The following is an 8,728-nucleotide window of genomic DNA, read 5'->3' as shown; positions in this document are numbered from 1 at the left end:
TGGAAAGTCCAGTTTTTCTCTGCACTGAACAGCCAGAAAAAGAAGATGTTATATTTGTAACAATTCAAATGTATCTAGATAAGCAATCAAGATAAGCAAATAAGTAATTTGTAACCGGATTATGCAGATACAGGGTTCCGCTTGGAAATGTTAGACTCACAGTTTAAAGGGCAATTTACCCTTCATTTCCTCAAAACACGTAATAACTGAAAAAAAAACACAAGAAATATGTTTTTAAACTTTCCTAACTTCTCTCCTGACTGCGTTTCCACTCCCAGGCTTCCTACTTCCTCTCCTGAACTGGTGACTGGTCACTCCCAGGCCTTCCTACTTCCTCTCCTGACTGGTCACTCCCAGGCCTTCCTACTTCCCCTCCTGACTGGTCACTCCCAGGCCTTCCTACTTCCTCTCCTGACTGGTCACTCCCAGGCCTTCCTACTTCCTCTCCTGACTGGTCACTCCCAGGCCTTCCTACTTCTCTCCTGAAAATGGTCACTCCCAGGCCCTTCCTACTTCCCCCTCCTGAACTGTTGTCCACTCCCAAGGCCTTCCTACTTCCTCTCCTGACTGGTCACTCCCCAGGCCTTATCCTACTTCCTCTCCTGACTGTCACTTCCCCAGGCCTTCCCTACTTTCCTCGTTCCTGCTGGTCACTCCCAGGGCCCTCTGGGCCACTTTTTCCTGCCACCACTGGAATGACAAGTGCAGGCTGCGTTTGCTAGGCAACAGGTTACAGCAGACAGACACCGACTGCACAACTACAGGGGACTCTGATGCTGAAGGGGTAAGTACAGGGGTTCTGCACTACGTCCCTACATTCCTTGGTATACATACTGTAGATTGTTTAGATTGCTAGCTCCTTTTCCTTGTATGTGGCACTGCCGGTGTGCTGTTAGTGGAAAGACATTGACTTAGGCCTGGTGTAATTCCCACACCATGTTCCCTGCTCAGTACTGCCAGTGTGATGCTCTGCTGAAACCAAAGGCCCAAATTACTGGACTGCAACTTCTACTTCCCATTTACTTGTCTGCCGCCATTATTCCTTATTCTGTCATATCACTGTCTTTGCAATGCTCATCTCCATCTCTCTCTTTCCCTCACAGACTCCCAATCTCTCCATCTTTCTCTCTCCCTCTCCATCTCTCTCTTTTCTCACAGACTCCCATTCTCTCCATCTATCTCTTTTCTCACAGACTCCCATTCTCTCCATCTCTCTTCTTTTTCTCACGACTCCCATCTCTTCCATCTCTCTCTTTTCTCACAGACTCCATCTCTCCATCTATTTCTTTTCTCACAGAACTCCCAATCTCTCCATCTATTTTTTTCTCAGCAGACTTTTCCCCAATCTCCTCCATCTCTCTCTTTTCTCACAAGACTCCCATTCTCGTTCCATCTCTCTTTTTTCTCACAGACTCCCATTCTCTCCATCTCTCTTCTTTCTTTCACAGACTCCCATTTCTCCATCTCTCTCTTTTCTCTCCACAGACTCCCATTCTCTTCCATGCTCTCTTTCCTTCCCTCACAGCACTCCCATTCTCTCCATCTCTCTCTTTTCTCACAGACCTCCATTCTCATCCATCTCTCTCTTTCCCCTCACCGACTCCCATTCTCATCCAAATCTCCTCTCTTTTCTCACAGACTCATCCCATTCTCTCCATCTCTCTCTTTTTCTCCCAGACTCCCATTCTTCCATCTCTCTCTTTTCTCACAGACCTCCATTCTCTCCATTCGTCTCTCCTTTTCTCACAGAGACTCCCATTCTCTCCGATCTCTCTCTTTTCTCAACAGACTCCCATTCCCTCTCCATCTCTTCTCTTTTCTTCACAGACTCCCCATTCTTCCATCCTCTCTTTTCTCCAGACTCCCCAATCTCTCCATCTTCTCTCTTTTCTCACAGACCTCGCAATTCTCGTCCATCTTCTCATCTTTTTCTCACAGAACTCCATTCTCTCCATCTAATCTCTTTTCTCACCAGACTCCCATTCTTCCATCTCTCTCTTTTCTTCACAGACTTCCCCATTCCTCTCCATCTCTCTCTTTTCTCAACAGAACCTCCATTTTCTCTCCATCTCTCTTCTTTTTCTCACAGAGACTCCCATTCTCTCCATCTCTCTCTTTTTCTCAACAGACTCCCATTCTCTCCTCTTCCTCTCTTTTTCTCACAGACTCCGCATTTCTCCATCTCTCTCTTTTCTCACAGACTCCTCTTTTCCATCTCTCTCTTTTCTCAGCAGACCTCCCATCTCTCCATTCTCTCTCTTTTCTCACGACTCCCATTCTCTCCATCTCTCTCTTTTCTCACAGAAACTCCCATTCCTCTCCATCTATCTCTCTTTTCCACAAGACTTCCCATTCTTCACATCTCTCTCTTTCTCACAGAACTTCCCATTCTCTCCATCTCGTCTCTTTTACTCACAGACTCCCATTCTCTCCATCTCTTTCTTTTCTCACAGACTCCCATTCTCTCCCATCTCTCTTTTTCTCTCACAGACTCCCATTTCTCTCCATCTCTCCTTTTCTCACAGACTTCCATTCTCTCCATCTCTCTCTTTTCACAAGACTCCCATTCTCTCCATCTCTCTCTTTTCACAGACCTCATTCTCATCCATCTCTCTCTTTTCTTCACAGACTCCCATTCTCTCCATCTCTCTCCTTTTCTCAGAGAACTCCCATTCTCTCATCTCTCTCTTTCTCACAGACTTCCCTTCCTCTCGCATCTCTCTCCTTTTCTCACAGACTCCATTCTCTCCAATCTCTTCTTTCTTTTCAGACTCCCTTCTCTCCATCTCTTCTTCTTTTTTTCACAGACTCCCAGTTCTCTCCATCTCTCTCTTCCCTCACAGACATCCATTCTCTCCATCTCTCTCTTTTCTCACAGAACTCACCATTCTCTCCATCTCTTCTCTTTTTCTCCCAGACCTCCCATTCTCTCCATCTCTCTCTCTTTCTCAACAGACTCCCATTCTCTCCATCTTCTCTCTTTTCTCACAGACTCCCAATCTCTACCATCTCTGCTCTTTTCTCACAGACTTCCCATTCTCTCATCTTCTCTTTTTCCTCACAGACTCCGCATTCTCTCCCATCCTGCTCTCTTTCCCTCACAGACTACCCAATCTTCTCCATCTCTCTCTTTTCTCACAGACTCCATTCTCTCCACTCTCTCTTTTCTCACAGACCCCAATTCTCCCTCCATCTCGTCTCTTTTCTCACAGACTCCAATCTCTCCATCTCTCTCCTTCTCACAAGATCCCATTCTCTCAATCTCTCTCGTTTTTCACCAGACCTCCCAATCTCTTCCAATCTTCTCTCTTTTCTCCACGACTCCCAATCTCTCCATCTCTCTCTTTTCTCTCACGACCTCCCATTCTCTCCATCTCTCTCTTTTTCCACACTGGACTCCCACTCTCTGCCATCTCTCTTCTTTTCTCACCGACTCCCATCTTCCTCCATCTCTCTCTTTTTCTCAGCAGACTCCATCTCTCCATCCTATTTCTTTTCTCACAGACTCCCAATCTCTCCCATCTCTCCATCTCTCTCCTTTTCTCAGCAGAACTCCCATTCTCTCCATCTCTCTCTTTTTTCTCACAGACTTCCCAATTCTCTCCAATCTCTCTCTTTCCTCACAGACTCGCCATCTCTCCATCTATTGTCTTTTTCTCCAGACTCCCATTCTCCTCCATCTCTCTCTTTTCTCACAGACTCCCAATCTCTTCCATCTATCTCTTTTTCTCACAGACTCCAATCTCTCCATCTCTCTCTTTTCTCAAGAGACTCCAATCTCTCCATCTCGTCTCTTTTTCAACAGCCTCCAATCTCTCCATCTCTCTCTTTTCTCACAGACTCCTTTCTCTCCATCTCTTCTCTTTTCTCACAGACTCCCATTCTCTCCATCTCTCTCTTTTTCTCACAGACTCCCATTTCTCTCCATCTCTCTCTTTCCTCACAGACTCCCATTCTCTCCATCTCTCTCTTTTCTCCACAGGACTCCATTCTCATCCATCTCTCTCTTTCCCTCACAGACTCCCATTCTCTTCCACTCTCTCTCATTTTTTCTCACAGACTCCCATTCCTCTCCATCTCTCTCTTTTTCTCTAGCCGAACTCCCATTCTCTCGCATCTTTTCTTTTTCTCACAGACTCCCATTCTCTCCATCTCTTCTCTTTTCTCATCAGACTCCCATTCTCATCCATCTCTCTCTTTCCTCACAGACTCCCATTCTCCTCATCTCTGCTTCTCTTTCTCACCGAACTCACCAATCTCTCCATCTCTTCTCTTTTCTCTCACGACTCCAATCTCTCCATTCTCATCTTTTCTCACAGACTCCAATCTCTCCATCTCTCTCTTTTCTCAGAGAACTCCCAATCTCTCCATCTCTCTTCTTTTTTCTCCAGACTCCAATCTCTCCCATCTCTCTCTTTTCTCACGAGCTCCCATTCTCTCCCATCTCTCTCTTTTCTCACAGACTCCCATTCTCTCCAATCTCTTCTCTTTTTCTCACAGACCCCTTCCATATCTCTCTCATCTCTCTCATTTCCCTCACAGATCCCATTCTCTCCATCTCTCTCTTTTCTCACAGACTTCCATTCTTCGTGGCAACAACCCAAACTTCCATCCAAAGGTGTAAAGTGTATGGCACCCGGCGTACGCAAAAACCACCTCCATGGTGTTTCTCTTGGCGTCTTTGTATATTGTTTGTCTCTGTGCACTCCCATGTAAATGATGGACCTGTGTACTGAATTCTAACATGTGATTGTCAGGAAACAGTCCAGTGATTAGCAGAGCGCATATGCCAGGTTATTGGACGCTGTAAGTTATTCGCTCTCAGTCACATAATACAGCTACTCCCGTAACACTTTACACGCCTCTTTATTACCCTTCACTTTCCCTTACTGTTGCCACTTTCTCAAGGGGAAATACACTCAACATTTTAAGTTAGGAAAAATATAAAACATTTAATTTTTAGAAGCTTTATTATACCCTCCAAAGCTGCTAATACTATTCCTATAACAGAAAAATACTCCAACTTCCTTCACAGACCGACTCCATTCTCTCCAATCTCTTCTTTTCTCAACAGACTCCCATTCTCTCCATCTCTCTCTTTCCCTCAAAAAGACTCCCCATTCTCTCCATCTCTCTCTTTTCTCCACAGACTCCATTCTCTCATCTCTCTCTTTTCCTCACAAGACTCCATTCCTCTTCCTCTCTCTCTTTTCTACACAAGACTCCCATTCTCTCCATCTCTCGTCTTTTCTCACAGATCCCATTCTCTCTCCTCTTCTCTTCTTTTCTCACAGACCTTCCCATTCCTCTTATCTCTTCCCTTTTCTCAGCTGACTCCCAACTCCTCTCCAATCTCTTCTCTTTCTCACAGACTACCCATTTCTCCCTGTCCCATCTCTCTCTTTCCCCATCACAGACTCTCCCATTCTCATGTCCTTAATAGCTATCGTCTTTTAACCTTCACATGTACGTCTCCCCATTCTCTCCATCTTCTACTTTTTTCCCTCACAGACTTCCCATCTCCTCCTCCATTCTCTCTTTCTCACAGACTCCCATCTCTCTCCATCTCTCTCTTTTTCTTCTCACAGACTTTCCCATTCCTTTCCATCTCTCTCTTTTTCTCTCACGTAGACATTCCCATTCTCCCATCTCTTCTCTTTCCTCACAGAGCTCCCATTCTCTCCATCTATGCTCTTTTCTCACAGACTCATCTCTCCATCTCTCTCTTTTTTCTTACACAGACTGCCCATTCTCCTCCATCTCTCTCTTTCCGCTCAACAGACTCCCATTCTCTCCATCTTATCTCTGCTCACAGACTCCCATTTCTCGGGCATCTCTCTCTTTTCTCACAGACTCTTCATTCTCCATCCATCTCTTCTCTTTTTTCTCAAGACTCCCAATCTCTTCCATCTCTCTCTTTTTTCACAGACTCATCAACTGCGTTCCATCTCATCTCTTTTCTCGACAGGATCTCCATTCTCTCCAATTCTCCTCTTTTTTTTTTTTCTCCACAGACTCCGCAATTCTCTCATCTCTTCTCTTTTTCTCACAGACTCCCATCTGTCATCTCTCCTCATTTTCCTCAACAGACTCATTCTTTTTTTTTTCCCATTCTCTCCATCTATTTCTTTTCTCACAGGGACTCGCCCAATCTCTCGCATCTCTTACTCCTCTTTTCTCACAGACTGTCTTCTCCCATTCTCTCCATGTCTCTCCTCCTTTTCTTCACAGACTCCTTCTCCTCCATCTTCTTTCCTGCCTTTTCTAAACAAGACTCCCATGTTCTGCCTATATTCTATTTCTTTTCTCACAGACTCCCATTGCTCTCCATCTCTCTCTTTTTCTTCACACAGAGGGCTCCCCAATCTCTCCATCTTCTCCTTCTTTCTCACAGATCCCAATCTCTCCATCTCTCCTCTTTTCTCCAGAGAACTCCCCAATCTCGTCCATCATCTCTCTTTTCTCTTCACAGACCTCCCATTCTCTTCCATCTCTCCTCTTTTTCTTTCACAGACTCCATTACTCCTCAATCTCTCTCTTTCCTCACAGACTCCCCATTTCTACCCATCTCTCGTCTTTTTTTCTCTACAGACTCCCATTTTCTCTCCATCTCTCCTCTTTTTCCCGTCACAAGACTCCCATTCTCTCCATCTTCTCTTCTGTTTTCTCACCAGACTCTTCCCATTTATCTCCATCTCTGCTCTTTCCCTCACAGACTCCCATTCCTCTCATCTCTCTTTTTCTCACAGACTCCCAAATCTCTTCCATCTCTCGCTTCTTTTCCTTCTCTTCTTTTCTCACTAGACTCCCCATTTCTCTCCATGTCTCTCTTTTTCACAGACTCCCATTCTCTCCATCCTTCTCTCTTTCCCTCACAGACTCCCATTCTCCTCTCCATCTCTCTCATTTTCTTCTCTTCTCCACAGACTCCCATTCTCTCCATCTCTCTGCTTTCCCTCACAGACTCCCATTCTCTCCATTCTCTCCTTTTCCCACTCACAGACTCCATCTGCTCTCCATCTCTCTCTTTTCTCACAGACCTCCCATTCTCTCCCACTCTCTCTTTTTCTCAAGACTTCTCCATTCTCTCCATCTCTGTCTGCTTTTCTCCACAGACGTCCCATTCTCTCCATCTTCTCTTTTTCCCTCTTACAGACTCACCATTTCCCCCTCCCATCTCTTTCTTTTTCCACAGACCCTCCCCATTCTCCATCCATCTCTCTCTTTTTTCAACCAGACTCCTTCCTCCATCTCTCTCGTTTTTTCTAACAAGACCTCATTCTCATCACATCTTCCATCCTCTCTCTCTCTTTTCTCACAACAGACTCTCCATTCTCATCCTCTCTCTCTTTTCTCACAGGACTCCCAATCCTCTCCATCTCTCTCTTTTCTGCACAGACTCCCATATCTCTCCAATTCTCTTCTCTTTTCTCACAGCTGGTCCCATTCTCCTCATCTCTCCTCATTTCCTCACAGAAAGTACTCCCAATCTCTCCATCTCTCTCTTTTCTTCTCACAGGACTCCCATTCTCTCGCTCTCTCTCTTTTGCGTCCCCTCACAGACATCCCCATTCTCACTCTCCGATCTATTTCTCTTTCTCACAGACTTCCCCCATTCCGTCTCCTCCATTCTCTCTTTCTCAACAGACCTCCCATTCTCCTCCATCTCTCATCTTCTTTTCTCACGAGAACTCCCTCGCGCAAGTCTCTTCATCTCTCTTCTTCTTTCTCACAGACCCTACCAATCTCTCCATCTCTCTCTTTTCTCTCCCACAACTCCCCATTTCTCTCCATCTCCTCTTCTTTTCTTCACAGACAGGCTACCAATCCTCTCCATCTCGTCTCTTTTCTTCAACAGACTCCCAATCTCTCATGCTTCTCTCTTATTTCTCACACGACTCATCCTCCATTCTCACTCCATCTAATTTCTTTTCTCTCACAGACTCCCAATCTCTCCATCTCCTCTCTTTTCTCCGACAGACGGTCCATTCTCTACAATCTCTCTCTTTTCTCACAGACGTCATTCTCATCCATTCTTCTTTTCTCACAAGACTCCCATTCTCCGCGTACTCCATACTATTTCTTTTTCTTCACAGACTCGTCCCATTCTCGTCCATTCTTTCTCTTTCTCACAGACAGGAACTCCCCATCTCTCCATCTCTCTCTTTTCACTCCATAACAGACCTCCAATCTCTCCATCTCTCTCCTTTTTCTCTTCAGAGACTAACCGAATTCTTCTCTCCATCTCGTCTCTTTTCCTCATCAGACTCCCAATCTCTCATCTACTCATCTTTTTCCCTCACAGACTTCATTCTCATTCCTCTCCATCTCTCTCTTTTCTCACAGACTCCCATTCTCTCTCTCATCTCTCTCTTTTTCTTCTTCGACAGACTCCCATTCTCTCCATCTCTCTCTTTCCCTCCCCATCACAGACTCCACATTCTCTTCATCTTCTCTTACCCCTCACGACAATCCCATTCTTCTCCATCTTCTCTTTTCTCACACGAACTCCCATTCTCATCATGTCTCTCTTTTTTTCTCAACAGACCTCCCATTCTCTCCCATCTTCTCTTTTCTCCCGACTCCCATTTCTCTCCATCTCTCTCTTCTCAAGACTCCCATTTCTCCATCTCTACTCTTTTTCTCACAGACCTCCATTCTCTCCATCTCTCTCTTTCCCCTCACAGACTCCCATTCTCTCCTCTCTCTTTTTTCTCACAAGACTCCC

The 8,728-nt window shown here is 45.3% G+C and overlaps 1 protein-coding gene across 1 annotated transcript in view; it reads left to right on the top strand.

The window, feature by feature from the left end:
- Positions 1-702: 702 nt before the first annotated feature.
- The window catches only part of LOC108704862 (meiosis 1 arrest protein), a 33,240-nt gene continuing 25,214 nt past the window's right edge, over positions 703-8,728 (top strand). Inside the window, exon 1 of the mRNA XM_018241566.2 lies at positions 703-784. The gene's annotated coding sequence lies outside the window, so the exon portion shown is untranslated. The remainder of the gene's footprint in view (positions 785-8,728) is intronic.

This window comes from Xenopus laevis, chromosome 1L (assembly GCF_017654675.1).
Source record: "Xenopus laevis strain J_2021 chromosome 1L, Xenopus_laevis_v10.1, whole genome shotgun sequence".
In the NCBI taxonomy this organism is placed as follows: Eukaryota; Metazoa; Chordata; class Amphibia; order Anura; family Pipidae; genus Xenopus; species Xenopus laevis.
This window is presented reverse-complemented; position numbering and strand designations above follow the sequence as displayed.